At 39.7% G+C, this 19386-nt stretch overlaps 1 protein-coding gene and 1 pseudogene across 4 annotated transcripts in view; one reads left to right on the top strand and one right to left on the bottom strand.

Annotated features, from left to right (window-relative positions):
- Positions 1-19386, bottom strand: part of SKA1 (spindle and kinetochore associated complex subunit 1) — a 104614-nt gene that overhangs the window by 37438 nt on the left and 47790 nt on the right. The window lies entirely within an intron of this gene.
- LOC103602062 lies at positions 13028-13766 on the top strand (annotated as a pseudogene).

Raw genomic sequence — 19386 nt, 5'->3', positions numbered from 1 at the left:
CATTCAAAAACTGCATATATGGGGGAAATCAGAAAGTGACCACACATGCCCAGGGAAAGATGCAGGCTCCAAAGACATGAGAAGACTTTAAGTTTACACCTCAGGCTGATTCTTGGCACAGAGACAGGCTACAACAATAGAAAACAAAAACAAAAATAATAGCAAAAAACAACCCTAGAATCAGAAGAATCTGATTTCCGGGGTTCCACATCATTAGATTCAAATGGCCAGTTTTCAGCAAACAATTACATTGTATACAAAAAAACAGGAAAGTATGATACACTCAAAGGAAAAAAATCAACAGAAACTGTCCTTGAAAAAGATCTGATTGGAGTTCTATTAGACAAAGACTTTAAAATACCTGTCTTAATTATGCTGAAGGAACTAAAGAAAGATGTGGAGAAAGTCAAGAAAATGATGTATGAACACAGTGGAAAATCAATAAAGACACAGAAAACCTGAAAAGAAACCAAAAAGAAATTCTAGAGCTGTGGGGAAAATAGAATAATTTAGTCAGGCTCCCTTGGCTCAGGTCTGGCTGGGGGATTGAGCAGCACATTCTTAATTCTTTGTAAATATTGTGTGTGGGTGGAGTTAGTGTGCATGTGTGCCGATGTATCTTTTTAGTTTTGTAGCTTTTGTGTGTTCTGCAGTTTGTGAAGCAGGCTGGCGGCAGAGAGCCCACGTCTAAAAATAGAGCATGTTTACTCTCCTGGCAGCAGCTCTATTTCAGTTTTTCTTTGGACTTTGCCAGTAGTAGTTGAGGTTCTGAGTTTCTCCTGTGGATTGCTAAGCTTATAGTGTTGTGTGTGCTGAATAAAGACTATTCCTTCTTCAACCAAGGCTCCAAGGACCTTTTTGCTGGTTACCCAGCTCATAGACCTGTGTGTGAAGGGTTTGTGAATGGGCTTGAGAGGTCTGTGAGCTCCAGACCCTAGCTCTAGCTCTACAGTAACTTAAAAGTACAATAACTAAAATAAAAAATTCATTTAGACAGATTCAAAAGGAGATCTGAGCAGGAAGAAGAAACAATCAGTGACCTTGAAGACAGAACAATGGAAATTATCAAGTCTGAGAAACGGGAAAAAAAAGATTGAAGAATCGTGAACAGAGCCTAAGGAACATGTGTGTAGTATACCATCAAGTAGACCAACTTACACACTGTGGGAAACCAAGAAGGAGAACATAGAGAAAAAGGGGCAAAGAGAATATCTGAAGAAATAACAGCTGAAAACTTTTCAAAATTGATGAAAGACATAAATATAAACACCCAAGAAGCTCAACAAACTCTAAGTTAAAAGCAATAAGAGACCCAAACAAAACTCCATTGTAATCAGACTTCCCAATGACAAAGACAAAGAGAGAATCCTGAAAGCAGCAAGAAGGAAGTAACTTATCACATACAAGCATTCTGAAATAAGAATATCAGCATATTTTTCATCAGAAATTTTGGAGGACAGAAGGCAGGGGACTGATATATTCAACATGCTAAAAGAAAAAAAGAAAAAAACCTAAAACCAAGAATCTTGTATCTGGCAAACCTGTTCTTCAAAAATGAAGGAAAAATTGAGACATTCCTGGATAAAGAAAAGTAGAGTTTGTTATCACTAGACCTGCCCTGTAAGAAATGCTCAAGGGAGTCCTGCAAGGTGAAATGAAAGGATAGTAACTCAAAGTCATATGAAGAAATAAAGTCTTATACAGGAAAATAGTGGGCAACTATAAAAGCTTGTATTGTTATAACAATGGTTCATAACTCCTTTTATTGTTTTCAATATGACTTAAGAGACTAATAAATTTTTTTATTTTTATTTTTTGGTGGCTGGCTGGTATGAGTAACTAACACATTTAAAAACAAACAATTATTAGCCTAAAGCCTAGTATTATCATAACTTGGATTTGCAACTCCACATTTTTTTTCCTACATAACTTAAGAAACTAATGCATTTAAAAGAATTATTAGCTTGTTTGGGGGCACGCAACATATAAGGATGTAATTTTGCTATATTAACAACCAAAAGGGGTGGGGACAGAGCTGTAAAGGAATGGTTTTTGTACTTTATTGAAGTTAAACTAGTAGAAATTCAAATTTGATTGTTATACTTTTAGGATGTTAAATGTAATCCCCATGGTGACCACAAAGAAAATAGCTGTAGAATATACACAAAAGGAAATGAGAAAGGAATTTAAACATTTCACTACAAAAAAATCAACTAAACACAAAAGAAGATAGTAATGCAGGAAATGAAGAACAAAAGAGCTATAACATATATAGAAAACAAATAACAAGATGACAGAAGTCTTTATCAGTAATTACTTTATATGTAAATTAAATTATCCAATGAAAAGACAGAGATTAGCAGAATAAACACATGATACAATTATATGGTGTCTACAAGAGACTCACTTTAGATTCAAAGACACAAATAGGTTGAAAGTGAAAGGATGGGAAAAGATATTCCATGCAAATAGTAATCAAAAGAGAGTAGGGGTAGCTATACTAACAGCAGCCAAAATAGACTTTAAATCAAAAAAGGTGATGAGACAAAGGAAAACATTATATATGATTAAAAAGTTTAATAATGCAAGAAGATATAATAATTGTAAACATTTATACACCTAATAACAGACCATCAAAATATACGAAACAAAAACTGACAGAATTGAAGGGAGTAAGAGACAGTTCTACAGTAATAGTTGAAGACTTCAATACCCCACTCTTAATAATGGATAAAACCAGACAGAAGGGGCTGGCCCGGTGGTGCACTGCTACAGTGCGCCGCTTGGGAGCGCGGTGGCACTCCCGCCGAGGTTTCGGATCCCACATACAGACCAGTTCCCGCTCACTGGCTGAGCGAGGTGTGGGAGCAACACCGAGGGTTGCAATCCCGTTGCCGGTCCCGGTCCGGTACAGGCGCGACACTGAGGGTTGCGATCCGTTGCCGGACACGAAAAAAGACAAAAAGGGGAAAAAAAACAAAACCAGACAGAAGAAAAGTAAGAAAATATAGAACTTAAACAATACAATAAAACAACTAGATCTAACAGACTCTACCCAACAACAGCATACACATTCTTCTCAAATGCACATGGAACATTTGTCAGGATAGATCATATGTTATGCCATGGATCATCTCAATAGATTTTATTTATTTATTTATTTATTATTGGTAGCTAATGTGTTTTTATTTATTTATTTCCTTTTATAATTTATTTTATTTATTAAATCAAAATTGATTATACATATTTTGGGGGTTCAACATTGAGATATGTTGATCAAATCAATATTACTAGCATATATATTGTTACAAATCATAATTTTTCTTTATGCCCCTTGTCCAATCTCTCCCCATCTCTCTTTACCTCCACCCTCTAATCACCCTAAATTTCTTCTCTCCCTCTGAAAGAATAATGGTTACTCTGTTGATTTCCTGTCCAAATGATCTCTCCAATGCTGAGAGGCATGATCAGTTCCCCCAATGTTGTCACAGAGCAGATGCCTCTTCCATCACTCTGGAATGGGCTCTGTGGAGAGAGACATCCTCCTCCTTTCTTTATCTCTGTTGGTGACTCTCCTTGGTCAATGTACTCCAGTGGCTGGAGGACCATCTGTGTGGTGATTGAGGCATCTAGCTGCCTTTGCAACAGCCATTGTTATCGTGGTGGTTGTGGTAGGCCACCCACATGGAGAAGTTTTTGGCATGCTCTTTGGTGCTGGAGGTGTGCCTGGTTGTGGAGAGTGTCTGATCCCCAGATCCATGCCCTGGGCGTGGGGATCCCATGGGCACCCGACAGGAGACACTCCCTAGCAATATGGCACCCTTCCGGGTTCTTCTCTGCTATAAGCGATCCCACCTGTCCGGAGCCATTAGAGCCCGGCTGCCTGCCTGTCTGGAGCCAAGAGCCTGCCCAGCTATTGCCTCGAGGCCTCAGAGCCTTGTTTGCTGTTATCTTCCATCCCTCCCCCTCCTGTGCACTATGGGTGTAGGTAACTTTGCAACTTGCCATAGATAACGGGAATTTTCCATTTACCAGAACAACCTGCCCCGTGGTTTTCTCAGTAAACCATCTGCTGCTCATTTCTTTATCTGCTGATTCCCTCCTGCTGTCTATATAAACTGTGACCTTCTGGCTAATAAATGAGACTTGATCAGAATACTGTCTGGTCTCCATTTCTCGCGTCTCTTGTCCTATCCAATTCCCACTCCCCCCTCCAGGGTCTGCGTTGAATATCCCACAGGTCGGGACACCCACTGGCGCCAAAAGATCCCGCCGGTGCCAGAATCCAACCTGTCACAAATCGGGACACACACACACACCCCTGTCCAATCCCGTCCAATCATCTACTGCCCAGTCCACTTCCTACCCAGTCCCTGAACACGGCTCTCTATAAATAGACGCGCAGTCTTTAAATAAACAGAACTTCTCTGGTGAACCGTCAGACCGGGTCTCGCTGCCTTTCTTTCACTGGGTCCCTGCGTGGGTCTCGAGGTGCTGGCATGGTGTGCCTGGTTTTGGGAGGGGGATCCAGTCCCCTTCTCCATGCCCCAGGTCCCCAGGCAGGCCTCAAGTCACTGGCATGGGGTGCATGGTTGTGGGAGGGGTGTCTGGGCAGGGTCCTGAGGCACTGTCATGGTGTGCCTGGTTGTGGAAAGGGGGTCTGGTCCCCGGCTGCTAACCCCGGGCACCTGGTCAGGCCCGAGGCATTGGTGGTGTGCCTGGATGTGAGAGTGGGGTCCAGTCCCCAGCACCAATCCTTGGGTTCCTGGGTGGGGCCCCAAGGTGCTGGCAGTGTGAGTGGTTGTGGATGGTAGTCCTGTCCCTGTGGCTCCATGCCTCATGTCCCCTGCTGGGCCCCAAGGCATTGGTGGTGTGCCTGGGCCAGAAGTAATTTTTTGTCCTTTGCTGACTTCTAACTTGGGGGACCTTTCTGTGGGAATCAGTACTTGAGCTGTGTGGTTGAGCTAAATTGCTGCTTTGCTGCTTTTTCCCTAGGGAAAGCTTTTTGTGTAGTTCAGGGTTTAATGGTTGACCTTATAGGTATTTCCAGCTCTCCAGATACTCAGAGCACCTGGGTTGTGTAGAAACTCTGATCTGGGCCTGAGTTTTTTCATCAAACTGCACCCCATGCAATTCTGCATTCCCAACCAGTCTCCTCTGAGTGGTCCAGCACTGATTTGGGGGCACATTGGCTGTCCTTGCTGTGTCCCAGTGTTTTCCTGGTGGGCCTGTCTCCCCCACTGCCCATGCTCCAAATACTTCCCATGGGACGGGCCCTGCAGTGCTCCCTTGCGATGACTCACTGGCCTCTGAATGGCTCCCCTTTTTCAGCTGTTCTGGCTCCTTGCTCCTGCATGGGTCCACAGGAACCCTATTAGTGGTCTTGCTGTCCTGGGGACTACCAAGGCCCTCTTCTCCCCTGCTGCCTCCAAATAACTCCATCTGAAAGGCACAGCTGTGGCTTCTGCCAGCTTCTGCTCCATGTATTCAGCAGTTCCAGCATTAAAGCAGTCACTGCCCAAAACACTCAGAGCAGTTTTTCTTTCTCTCATTGTGGTTTCTCCCACCTTCATGAACTCCATAGGTCTGTCTTCCTCTTACCCTGAGCTCCAGAAGCCCCAGCTTGTCTGATGTTACATTTTTATAGTTGTAAATTGGTTGATTTGTGGGAGAGAGTGACACTGGGGACCGTCTATTCCACCATCTTGACTGGAACTCTCCTCTAGTTCACATATTCTAAAGAATGGTTGCTGCATATGGAGGTATAAAATGCCCAACCCAACAATAACAATGTATGAACAACCCCTTTAACCCAGTCAGGCTGTGGGTGAGCTGACCTCAAGAGAGACTAAGTACTGACTGGAAATTGGAGCATTGGTTTCTACTTAAAGAAAAGGAACAAGACATATATTAATATAGCAGCTTTATGATACAAACTTTCTCTAGTTTTTTATAATCAGAGATGTGTTTTAGCACCTTTTACCACATGCTTAATTCACACAAAGAAAAAGAGTAAACATGCTGTATCATTCAAGGTCTTGGCAAGAAACAGATGGAAAACTCAAATTGGATCACTGGAGGAGAATTTAATAAAAAGCGCTACTTAAAATGTGTGGGCAGAGTTTATGAAATGTAACTAGTGATGATGCAATTCCCCAGGGCTTACAGCCTCAGGGAGCAGCTATTACCTCTAAGCACAAAGAGTAAACGCCATGTGAATGGAGGAGGGGCAGCTCCATGGAAGGGTCACCTGACAGGAACTGTGGCCTTTGGTATAGCTTCAGAGCACACCAGTTGGGAGGATACATACCCACCTCCATTCTCCTCCCACCTATAGGTCTTTTGCTGATAACCCCATTCCCACTGGCTGGATCCCAACCTGAAGCCAGAAGGCAAAGGAAACCCTTGAAGCATTCCATATAAGTCAGGGCGTTTAGGGCCCTCACCCCTCCCTCCACCACTTCCTAGCTGTCCAGAGGCTGGATAAAAACCACAGAGAGTGGATCTCGAGTGGCAGGTGGAAGAGAGCCAGCACTTACACTATGTCATTCACATACTGAATACTTTGTGAATTTGATAAGCTGTTTCTCAGAACAGGAATCAATACTATAAGTACTATAATAAGTTACATAACTATGTCTTTTATTTGATAGAGATTTCTCCCAAAGCATTTAAAACACTTTAAAGGATATTGTGATACTGATATTTACAAAGTGGGCAGTGTTCCAATTTTTGAGGTAGAGAAAAGTAAGACTCGCCAAATTTTTCAGAATCAATTAATTGTGGAAGCAGCTGCCAATCAAATCTCTAATAACACATCACAGAAATGCCAGAAAGGACCATTTCTATATCATTTATATCAATGTTTTCGTTTTGCTGAATATGTTCTAGACTCCAGGAACCAAGGTATTTTTCTTGCTTACCTCCTGAAAGTTCTTTTCCTTAATGACAGTTTAGCAATAAAAAGGAAAACACAGTTAGAATTTCATTTTATTAACTGCCACTATAATGTCCAAGCCTGTATAATGAGGTAAACTTCATGTTTTGGAAAATCCCTGTCTATGTGGATACAAGCAAGCATACTGAAGTACACATTCTGTATAACAATTATATTTATAAATCTTGTGTAAATCTTATATAAGGCCAAATTAATAACTCATGTATTTCAAAGATGCTTATGATAAACTGTAAGGTTTTAAATATTCACATCAAAGATTTATCATACATCATTAGAACCTCCAAATAAATTTCCCAGATAATCTAGTGAATGGTCAAATTACAACAGAAATCTCTCACGACATTACATATTGTTATAGCAGAGAGGACAAACCCAGACACAGTAGATTTACACTCCCAGAAGCAAAGACTCACACAAGCCTATCCATTTTGTTTAACACCTCTAAGTCTTCGTTCATGATGTTCTTCTGTCTACATCCCTCTTTATTTTCTATCTCAATAATTTCCACTCAGATTTTAAAATTGAGCTAATGAATCCCCTCCTATTGAAAGGCTTCCTTGATCCTTCTTCCTTGGTTAGTGTTTCCCTGAAATTTTTTTTCTGATTTAATTGGTGTAGGAGTGGGGTCCAGGATAAAAAAAAAAATTAACCCCTCTGATTTTAAAAAATTCTAAAATGTATTAGGGTTAAAAACCATTGAGGCAGAAGAAAGAGAAGATGTGAGGAAAGATGGTGATGGGGATTTGCAGGTACCTACCTGAGCGTCATGGGCTCCTACTGAAATGTGACATTACGTTAGGGGCATTAGGAGTTGAAGTGTACCCTGCCCCATTAATGTTTTGTAGTCCTAACCTCCAATACCTCAGAATGTGACCTTATTTGTAGATAGGGTCTCTACCGAGGTAACTAAGTGAAAATGAAGTCATTCGGTGAGACCTAATCCAATATGGTTATTGTCTTTATAAAAAAGAGAAAATTTGGACACAGTGTCCAAATTTCAAAAAGTCCAAAGTTCAAAGTCCTATCTATGAAATTCAAAACAAGTTATCTACTTCCAAGATACAATGGTGGGACAAACATAGGGTACATATTCCCATTCCAAAAGGGAGATATAGGCCAAAAGAAAGAGGTAACAGGTCCCAGACAAGTCTGAAACTCAGCAGGACATGCATTAATTTTAAAGCTGGGCATAGAGAGAAGATGATGTGAAGAGACACAGGGAGAAGATGGCCATCTATAAGCCCGGGGGAGAGGCCTGAAACAGATCCATTCTTCACAGCCCTCAGAAAAGCCCAATCCTACTGATGCCTTGGTTTCAGACTTCTAGCCTCCGGAACTGTGAGACAATAACTTTCTGTTGTTTAAGCCTCTCGTTTGGCATTTTTTGTGGCAAACCAATACAGGGGGTAACAGTAAAAAAATATCATTCCATCCCCTAGATTCAAATGTATTCCTGATTTGCCGCTATGACTAAGCCTGAGCCCTTCCTGGTGATGGATTGAACTTCTCTACGCATCAAGAATTTTTTTTTTTTTAAAAGACCATCAGCTATAAAGGAATAGTTTTGTGTTCAATACATCCTGTTTAAGAAATGTGTGAGAATATTCACTTAATCATTCTGTAATTCATTAAGTGTTAAGCTTTGAGTGGAGAAGCTATGTTCCTCGAAGATGTCAAAAGGATGAGATATTGCCACAAAACAGAATACCTTATCTGTGCTGGGTATCAATAAAGCGTCAACTAAATCAAAGTTTTCCTAGAAGACTTATGTTTGTTGTCTTCTTCAATCCTGATAAAACGGATTTTTCCTTTATTGTAATGCTGGCTGAAAGTCTCACTCATCACATGGCCACAAGATGGCAGGGCAATGCCATTCTTCTTGAGGACACCAGCAAAACAAAAAGCAAAGTCAGGGCTACGTAGACACAGACAGGAAGTCCACGTGCTCTAAAACTTTATCAAGCTCAACTTCACTTTTTTGAATACTCTCTTTTTTGGATTATAAAAGTAGCACACGTTTTTAACTGAAAATTTTAACAACACAGAAAAGAATAAAAATAAAACAAAAACTCATACCCATCAGAAACAATAGGTCCTGGTGCTGCTCCTGAAGACTGAGGACTGAAATTCAGGCTGTTGAGGCAAAATAATTTTATAAAGTTTATTGGGAGCCATATGTGAGGATCGACGTGGGAAATACCAGCCAGCATAGTTGAGAAGTGCTCTGGGAGTTTGTTACAAGCAACAAAGACTTTACAGGGAAGGTTACAGAGGCTCAGAGACCACCTTAGAGTGGAGTTATTCCGTTCTCATTGGTGGGCCAAATACAGACGTTACAATCATTGGTTATAAGTCACATCAGAAAGTTAAAAATGTGCAGTTTCAAGCAAAAATTCTTCATGCTTCAGCTATTTAAACTATTTATAACTTCGTTCACAGTTAGCAAATTACACACTAATCAGTTTGTTCTAGCCCTAGCCACATTCTATCCTTCTCTTAAGAACAAGAGAACACTGAGATCATGAGACTCAACCCAAGACGGAGACTGTTTGGGAAGCTGCTTCAATTCCTTCATCAAGATAAAATGGTAACGTGTGGACCATTCCCAGCATCCTCTGTCAACACTACCTACTCAGGATGCCGTCCCTCCCACCTCCTCATAACACTCCCCCAGCCGTTGTCATGCTCTCTTCCTCACTCCATCTAGTGTTGCTCCCCTGTGCCACCCTCGCGTTACCCATTCATTCTTCTTAACACCTGACACTGTTTCACATCCGTTTCTACTGTCTCCACTGTTAACATATGAGCACCATGTTGGCCAAGAGCTCATCCTGTCAACCGCAGAGAGCCCAGCCTTGAATGATGCCTGGAGCAGAACTGTCCCTCTGTGTTTCTCATGAACATTTGGGTGTTTTTCCTTGAGACATTACTATATGCAAAATAATATATTCTGCTTTCTCATTCATATTTTCATTTAAAAATTTTTCCAGGTTATTAAAACCAGTTGAAAATCACCCCTTTTCCTCTATTTTAAATGCAATCTAATTTTCTAAAAATTATTTATTTTTTATTTTTGACCACAAAACAAGTCTTAACAAAGTCTCATTTAAAAGACTAAGATCATAGAAAATATGTTCTCTGACCACAATAACAGAAAGAAATTTAGAAAATTCAAAAATGTGTGAAAATTATACAACACTCTCCTAAATAAACAATGGGTAAAAAAAAAAATCACAGAGAAATTAGTGAGTACGTTGAGATAAAAATCAAAGTGCAACATAGCAAAATTTATAGGATGTAGGGATCAGAGGAAAATTTATACTTGTAAACACCTATATTAAAATGCTATATTCTTTTCTAAGATATTAATTTCTTTGTAAATTTCCTCCTTCATATCCTGGATCTTTTGTCTTATTTCATTGTGTTGTCTAATTGAGTCTTCTCCTATCTCAGTGAGTTTCCTTAAGATTGTTGCTTGGAATTCTTTTTCGGTCATTTCAAGGGTTTTCTGCTCTATAGGGTCTGGTATTTGAGAATTACTGTGTTCTTTTGGTGGAGTCATATTTTCTTGTGTTTACATATTTCTAGCATCTCTATGTTGACATCTGGTCATCTGGTAGGGTAGTTGCTTTTTCTATGACTCTGGAGTGGGCTTTGAGGAGAGAGACATCCTCTTCTTTTTCCAGTCTCTGCTGGTGACTCTCCTTGTGTCAATGTAGTTGAGTGTCTGGTGGGCCACCTACATGGTAGCTGTGGCTATTGCTGTGGTGTCTGCCACTTTTGTGGCAGCTATGGCTGTGGTGGTGGCTGTGGTGGACCATCCATGTGGAAGTGGTATTTTCAGTGTGCTTTCAGGGATGCTGCCCTCGGCTCCTGCCTTAGGACGTCAGTTGTGCTCTGTTTCTTGCCTGCATACAAGAGGAGGGGGCTAGCTCTCAGCTCCTGCCTCAGGACCCCGGGCATGCTCTTGAAATCTAATTTTTAATTAGTTTTTTCTATTACAAATAACACTGCAACAAATGTCTGTGCTAAATGCTTTGACTAGAATTCTGATTATTTCAATAGGATAGCTTCTAGGACAATGAAGATAAATTTGCTTAAGGCTCTTGAGTTACTACAAAGTAACAACACAGAACATTATCTTCCTTCTTTAATGATGTGGATCACTCACCTCTGGCCAATAGAATAAAAGTCTTTAGTTTTTTCCTCACCAATGAGAGTTAAGGAATACAAATTACTATGAGTTTCATCCAAACCCAACCCTAATCCCACCTCCAAGCCAACCCTAATTCCAGTCCTCAATCCCCCATTTTTTTTTTTGTCTTTTTTCATGACCGGCAATGGATCGCAACCCTCAGTGTCGCGCCCGTACCGGACCGGGACCGGCAACGGGATCGCAACCCTCGGTGTTGCGCCCGTACCTCACTCAGCCAGTGAGCGGCCGGTCTGTATGTGGGATCCGAACCCTCGGCGGGAGCGCCACCGTGCTCCCAAGCGGCGCACTGTGGCAGTGCGCCACCAGGCCGGCCCTCAATCCCCCATTTTTAAATGTACAATGGCTATCTTCAGAAATTTGTTGGCACTGGGGGTGAAAGAATAAGCTCACCATTCATAGTGCTCACCATGAATACTAAATCTGTTTCAGGCATAGCAACAGGTACCAATCCATGTAAAACTGATATAGAAAACTGTCATTTTTTAATACAATATGTGTAAAACACATCTAGAGACTCACAGAGAAATGGTTAAAGAAACAAAACATATGCCACTTTGGTCTTCAGACATAGGAGGTTTCCTTATTTTTTTGAATTAAATTTTAAAATTCTATTTTTAAGTTAAAATACAGCAAAATTGACTTTTTATGTGATTACAGTTCTTTGATTTTAACACATGTGCAGATTTGTGGAAATACTATCACTTCAGGAACCAGAAGAGTTTCATTACCCAAAACAATTTGTTTGTGTTGTCTCTTCATCATCACACTCTAGAGCTAATGATGTTGAACGTGTTTTCATGAGCTTATTGTAAAATGTCTGTTCAAATCTATTGCCTATTTTAAAAATTGCGTTGTTTAGTTTAGACATAACAATTACAATTCCTTGAAGTTGATACGACAAGCAAACAAAAAGGACATTGTTGGAAGGGAGGGGGGAAGAGAGAGGGGGAAGGGAAAAAAATTGGGTTGTTTAGTTTTCTTTCTGTTGAGTTTTGAGCATTCTCTATATATTCTAAATAAATGTTTTTGTTGGATATTCTCCCAGACTTTAGCTTGTCTTTTTATTCTTTTAATATGTCATTCATGGGGCAAAAGTTTTGAATTTTGATAAAGTCCAATTTATCAATTTTTTCTTCAATGGGTTGTACTTTTGGTGTCCTATCTAAGAACTCTTTGCTTAACTCCAGGTTATGAAGATTTTTCTCCTGTGTTTTCATCTATAAGCTTTATAGATTCATGTTTTAAATTTATATGTATGATCCATTTTGAGTCAGTTTTTTTATAAGGTGTGAGGTTTGAGTACAAGTTCACTTTTTTGCAAGTGGATGTCCAATTGTTCCAGCATCATTTGTTGAAAAATACTATCCTTTTTCCATTGAATGGCCTTTGTATCTTTGCAAAAAATCAATTGGCCACATGTGAATAGATCTATTTCTGGACTATCTTTTCTGTTCCATCGATCTATTTCTATCCCTTCACTAATACCATATTGTCTCGATTACTATAGTTTTATGTTTTAAAATCAAGTCACATGAATCCACCAAATTTCTTCTTCCTCCTTTTGAAATTAGTTGGACTATTCTAGTTTCTCCGTTTTTATATAAATATTAAAATCAATTTGTGTATATATATATATACACAAAAGATTTTTTCTGATAGTTTGGAATGGTGTTGAATCTGTAGCTCAACTTGGGGATCACTAATATCTTAAATAAACTGAATCATCCAATCCATGTACATAATATATCACTCCATTTATTTAGATCTTGTTTGACTTCTCTCATTAGCATTTTGTAAATTTCAGCATATAGATACAGAACGCTTTGGGCCCCGTTGGTGAGCAGACCACCCCCATGGGCCACGTGATACCTGGGCAGAGGGAGGGTGCTGGCTTCTTGTTCCACCTGCGCATGAAGCACTGCAAGCGCGCTGCGCCTTTCCACCACGGACTTGCAGCCGAGCTGCATGGCTACATCAAGGGCATCGTGAAGGGGCCGTGCTGCACCCCTGACCAAGGTGCTCTTCCAGGATCTGTACTGGTTTAAGAAGTGGACCCAGCTGTTCATCGCCGCCGAGGGCACACACACAGGCCAGTTCGTGTACTGTGGCAAGAAGGCCCAGCTCAACATTGGCAATGTCCTCCCTGTAGGCACATGTCTGAGGGCACGATTTTGTGCTGCCTGGAGAAGTCTGGGGACCACAGCAAGCTGGTCCGGGCCTCCAGGAACTACAACACCGTCATCTCACAGAACCCAGAGACCAAGAAGACCCACACAAAGCTGCCTCCAGCTCCAGGGAGGTCATCTCTGACAACAGAGCTGTGGTCAGTGTGATGGCTGGAGGTGGCCGAATTGACAAACCCATCCTGAACGCTGGCCAAGCCTACCACCAGTGTAAGGCAAAGAGAAACTACTGGCCATGCGTGAAGGGTGTGGCCATGAGCCCCAAGGAGCATCCTTTTAGAGGAGGCAACCACCAGCACATCGGTAAACCCTCCACCATCTGCAGAGATGCCCCTGCTGGCTGCATAGTGGGTCTCATTGCTGCGGGCCAGACCGGTGAAGCAAGACTGTGCAGGAGAAAGAGAACTAGGGTTGCGGGGCTTAATAAAGTTTGTCCTTATGCTGCTAAGAAAAAAAAAACGTAGATATAGAACATATTTTGTAAAATTTATGTCTTTATATTTCTTTTTCTGTAGTTATTATAAATGATATTTGCTGTGGCTTAAATGTTCCCTCCAACATTCATGTTGAAACTTAATCCTCAATGTGGCAGTTTTGAGTGGGGGGACCTTTAAGAGGTGATTGTGTCATGAGAGTTCTGCCCTCATGAATGAATCCATTAAAGGTTAATGGATTAATGGGCTATCATGGAAGTGGAACTGGTGGCTTTGTAAGAAGAGGAAGAGAGACCTGAGCTACCACATGAGCGTGTACTTATCCTCTTGCCATGTGATGAACTGGGCTGCCTAGGGACTTCGAAGAGAGTCCCCACCAAGACGATGGACTCTACCAGATGTGCTTCCTCAACCGTGGACTTTCCAGCCTCCAAAACTGTAAGAAATAAACCTCTTTTCTTTACAAATTACCCACTTTCATGTATTCTAAGTGACACAAAACGAACTAAGACAGCATGATTTTAAAATTTTTGGCTCCAAGTTGATATGATGTCCATATAAACATACGATTAATTTTCTGTGTTGACCCTTTTTTCTGAGACATTATTAAACTACTTATACATTCTAGGAGTTTTTTGGTTTGTTTTTTTTAAGATTTCTTAAGATTTTCTACATAGAACATCATCTTATTTGAGAATAGGGGCAGTTTTATTTCTTTCTTTCCAATAGGTATGGCTTTTACTTCTTTTTCTGCCTTATTTCACTGGCTAGGCTATGAGCATAATGTTGAATAGAAGTCGTGAGAACAGATGTTGAACAACTGAAACCTGTTGCCTACCACCAGGAGCAGCAGCCCCAGGATGTCAACCCACTGCATGGTTTGCAGGTGTCATGGTTGCCAGAGACATGGTTCATACTGGCACTGGACGGAACAAGGCTTTATTCACATAAAGAAGAGACAGAACAAGATCAGCTTCAATAGTGAATATCAGTTCCCTATGGTCAGCAGGGCTAGACCCACAACCAACACAGAGAGCTGGTCTGTACATACCCCCCTTGTGATGCAGGTAAAGGACACCATTTCCCCCTGCAAGAAAAAGCCATAGCAGTGGGGTTGACCAGGTACCACATGATACATATACTTAGGCATAATGAAAAAGTACACATCAACCCTGGAACAGGGAAAGATATTCCCAAACAAAGAGATATTGCCAGCATAGTCTGTAAGGGCTCTCTTTGTAAAGAAGTGTTCCAGACCCAAGGTCATTCTTATGCACCCATGCATGGATTGAGAAGCTGTGCATGACTGCTTTTCACAACAGCAGACATCCTTAAATTGTTGGCACTCTTAAGGAGAAAGTATTCAGTCTTTCACTCTTAAGTGTGATGTTAGCTACAGATTTTTAAATAGATGAACCTCACCCAGTTAAAAAGTTGTCTTGTACCTTGCACTTTGCAACCTTGCTGAATTTGTTTAGTAGCTCAAGTATTTGCTTTTGTGGATTCTTTTGATTTTTCCATAGATAGGATCATGTCTTCTAATACTAGAAATAGTTAACTTCTTTTCCAATCTGGATGCCTTTTCTTTCTTTTTCTTGGCTAATTCTATGGCTAGAACTCCAGTAAAATGTTGAATAGCTGAAGTGAGAGAAACCATTCTTGTCATGTTCCTGATGTTAGGGGAAAAGCATCTAGTCTTTCACTATTGCGGGATTAGAATTTCAATTTATGAATTTTGGAGGACATAAACATTCAGTCCATAACAGGCATGAAGTATAATGGTGTATTATCCTTTTAACATGCCATTAGATTCAGCTTGCTAGCATTTTTGAGGATATTATCTATATTTATAAGCAATATTGGTATGTAGTTTTCTTTTCTGGTGATGTTTTTGTCTGCTTTTGTATTAGGACTGCTGGCCTCATAACATGAGTTAGAAAATGTTCCCTCTTTTCTACTTTTCAGAAGAATTTGAGAAGAATTTGTGTTAATTCTTCCTTAAAGTTTGGTAAAATTCACCAGTGAAACCATATGGTCCTGAGCTTTTCTTTGTTGGGAGATTTTTTTTTTAATTTTCAAGTTGGGAAATGTATTTTTTGTTGTGCTGGTAGTAAAATATGCACAACATAAAATTTACCATTTTCACCATTTTTAAGTACCATTCAGTGGCACTGAGTACATTAACATTGTTCTGCAACCATCACTACGATCCACCTCCAGAACTTTTTTATTTTCCTAAACTGAAACTCTGTATCCATTAAGCAATAACTCCCCTTTCCTCCTTCTCCCAAGCATCTGGGAAATTTTTGGTTACTCATTCAATCTCTTTAGTCGTTATAGGCCTCAGAAATTTTCTATTTCTTCTTGAGTCAGCTTTGGTAATTTTTGTATTTCTAGAAATTTGTTCATTTCACCTAGGCTATCTAATTCATTGGTATGCAATTGTTCATAAAATTCCATTACAAAACTATGTCACTGTAAGATTGCAGGTAAGGTCCTCACTTTTATTTCTGATTTTAGTTATTTGCATCTTCTCTCTCTCTCCTCCTCCTCCTCTTTCTGTTACTTTAGCTAAAAGTTTGTCAATTCTCTTGATCTTTTCTAAGAAACAACTCTTGTTTTTATTGATCTTCTCTATTATTTTTCCATTCTCTATTTCTTTTATTTCCAGTCTAATCTTCATGATGTCCTTCCTTCTGCTAGCTTTGGATTTAGTTTAGTAGATATTAATCCAACTATATTAATACTCACTTTAAATGTCAGTGGTCTAAATATACCAATTGAAAGACAGACACTGTTAGAGTGAATTAAAAAACCATATATGTTATCTGCAACAAGCCCACTTTAAATATAAGGACATAGGGCCGGCCCGGTGGCGCACTGGATAGTGCGCCGCTTGGGAAGCGCGGCGGCGCTCCCGCCCGAGGGTTCGGATCCCACATACAGACCGGTTCCCACTCACTGGCTGAGCGAGGCGCGGGAGCAACACCGAGGGTTGCAATCCCGTTGCCGGTCCCCGGTCCGGTACGGGGGCAACACTGAGGGTTGCGATCCGTTGCCGGACACGGAAAAAGACAAAAAAGACAAAAATAAATAAATAAATATAAGGACATAGATCGATTAAAAGTAAAGGTATGGAGAAAGATATACCATGCTAACCCTAATCAAAACAAAGCTGGGATAGATTTGAGAGGCAAAACAGATTTAAGAGGAAGGAAAATTATTAAGGGATAAAGAGGAACATTACATAATGATAAAAGGGTCAGTTCTCCAAGAAGACAGACAATCTTTAATGTGCATGCACCTAACAACAGAGAGTCATAATACATGAGGCAAAAACTGATAGAAAAACAAGGAGAAATAGAGGATTCCACTATTATAGTTGGAGACTTCAACACCCCTCCATCAGTAACTGACAGATCTAGCAGACAGAAAATCAGTAAGGACATAGTTGAGATGAATAGCACCAGAATCAACTGTTGCTAATTGATGTTTATAGAATACTTCATCCAACAACAGCATAATACACATTCCTCTCAAGCTCATACAGAACATTCACTGATGTATACTACATTCTAGGCCATAAAACACATCTCACAAATTTAATAGAATAGGAATTACACAAAGTATTCTGTCAGACCACAATAAAATTAAACTAGAATTCAATAACAGAAAGATAGCTTGAAAATTTCAAAATACTTAGAGATTAAACAACACACTCCCAAATAGCACAGGGGTCAATGAGAAAGTCTCAAGAGAAAGTAAAAATTATTTTGAACTGAAATATCTGTTCATATCATTTGCCCATTTTTTAAAACTTCAGTTGTCTTTATCTTATTGATTGATAGGAATTTTTTATGTATTTTGGTTACTTATCCTTTGTCTGTTAATTGTGGCACAAAAGATCTCTTTATTTGTTACTTGTCTTTTAACTTTCTTTAATGAGGTGCTGCAGAACAAATATTCTTTATTGTACTGTAGTGAAATTGATCGGACTCTTCCTGTATGGTTATATTTTTTATTGTGTTTAAAATATCTTCCCACCTATTGAGATGTCACAGATATATCTGTTGTTTTCAAAAAGCCAGTACTTTCTTTATAGTTTCCTCTTACTATCATAAATATATCCTTAACACCATTAAATCAATGCTGTGTTCAGGTTTGTATACAAAAATATTTTATAAATAAATAAATAAAAAGAAACATTTATCAAATGCATTGTTGCAGACAGTCTACTTAATATTGAGGGAAATTAATTTCTTCAAAGGAATTATAGTGTTCTAATGTTTGCATGAAGTCTGCTACTGTAGGGTCCATTCTTACACAATCAGACACAGCTGAAGAGAAGAGAGGCAGTTACCTCAGTGACTGCAGGAAACTTTTTTAAATGGACTTATATCAATGAGGCAGAGAATTTAGCTTCTGTTTTCTAGAAATTGCAACATAATGCAATTTTAATATAAGACTAGAACAGTAAAATGAATAAATTAAACCCCCTATAGGAACAAATACTTAACAGGGTGCAGGAAAAACTGCCTTAAATGAATGAGCAAATGTTGCTGGCGTATATTCTTCTAGAATAAGGACGTGCACCCAAGTGTGAAAGGGCAATGCGGCAGCAAAAGTTTATGTTTTTCTCCTGTTCTTTCTACTCTAATAATGCAGGGGGAAGGGAGAAGCCTTGGCATGATCAGCTGGCTCTATTCTTGCTTAGCTGCTTAGCATAGTATCTTTGCATGGTGTCCCTGCTTGAGGGCATATATGTGGCTTCCTCCCACCAATTTCTGAAAGCACTTGTAAGGTTGCAGTAACCTACACCCTACTGTACTAAGAACAGGTACTAATTACTCACTTATTGAGTGTCACTTATGGACTAGGTGTCCATATTCCCTGTCTCTAATCCTTGTACCAGTCTTGTAGTCCCATGTTACAGATGGAGAAAGTAAGGCTCAGAGAGATTCAATGACCAGACTAATGTTCCACATCTAGTAAATGGTAAAATGAGGATTTGAACCCTAGTTTCCCTGACTTGATGCTTGTGTTTGTCTGTGACATCATGGTGCTGCCTCCCAGCTGCACCCCCAGACATCCCGTCTTTTCACAGAGTTTTGAATGACTCTCACTTCGTCACTCTTAATTTGTATCTCAATTTGTCCATTCCAGATCTCTAATAATTCTCACTTCGAGAAAACCAATAGGTAAATAAATACACAGCTGCACCACAATTGTGCACCATCTGGGAAAAATGCTATGTTCTGGGAAATTTTAATGTAAGATTCTGAACACAGACACAATTTAATTGATGTAATGAACTTCAGGAACAAAAAGAGATTTATGCAAGCTTTGAAGCAGAAAAATAAAATGACATACACAACTGAAAAATCAGGCTGGCCAAAATTTTCTTCACAGAAAAATTTCCCCTTAACGTTTTACTCAAAAACCTTCAAACTTGCAGAAAAATGGAAAAAATAGTACTATATATAACTGTCACCAAGATTTACCAATTAGTAGTATTTTTCTCATTTGTTTATCTTCATCTAGATTTGGATTTATATTGTTTTGGTCTTTTTTTTTTTTTTTTTTTTTTCCTTTTTT

The sequence above is a fragment of the Galeopterus variegatus genome, unplaced genomic scaffold (assembly GCF_000696425.1).
Source record: "Galeopterus variegatus unplaced genomic scaffold, G_variegatus-3.0.2 Scaffold3996, whole genome shotgun sequence".
Taxonomy (NCBI): Eukaryota; Metazoa; Chordata; class Mammalia; order Dermoptera; family Cynocephalidae; genus Galeopterus; species Galeopterus variegatus.
The sequence above is the reverse complement of the archived record's forward strand: the minus strand, read 5'-3'. Positions and strand labels throughout refer to the sequence as shown.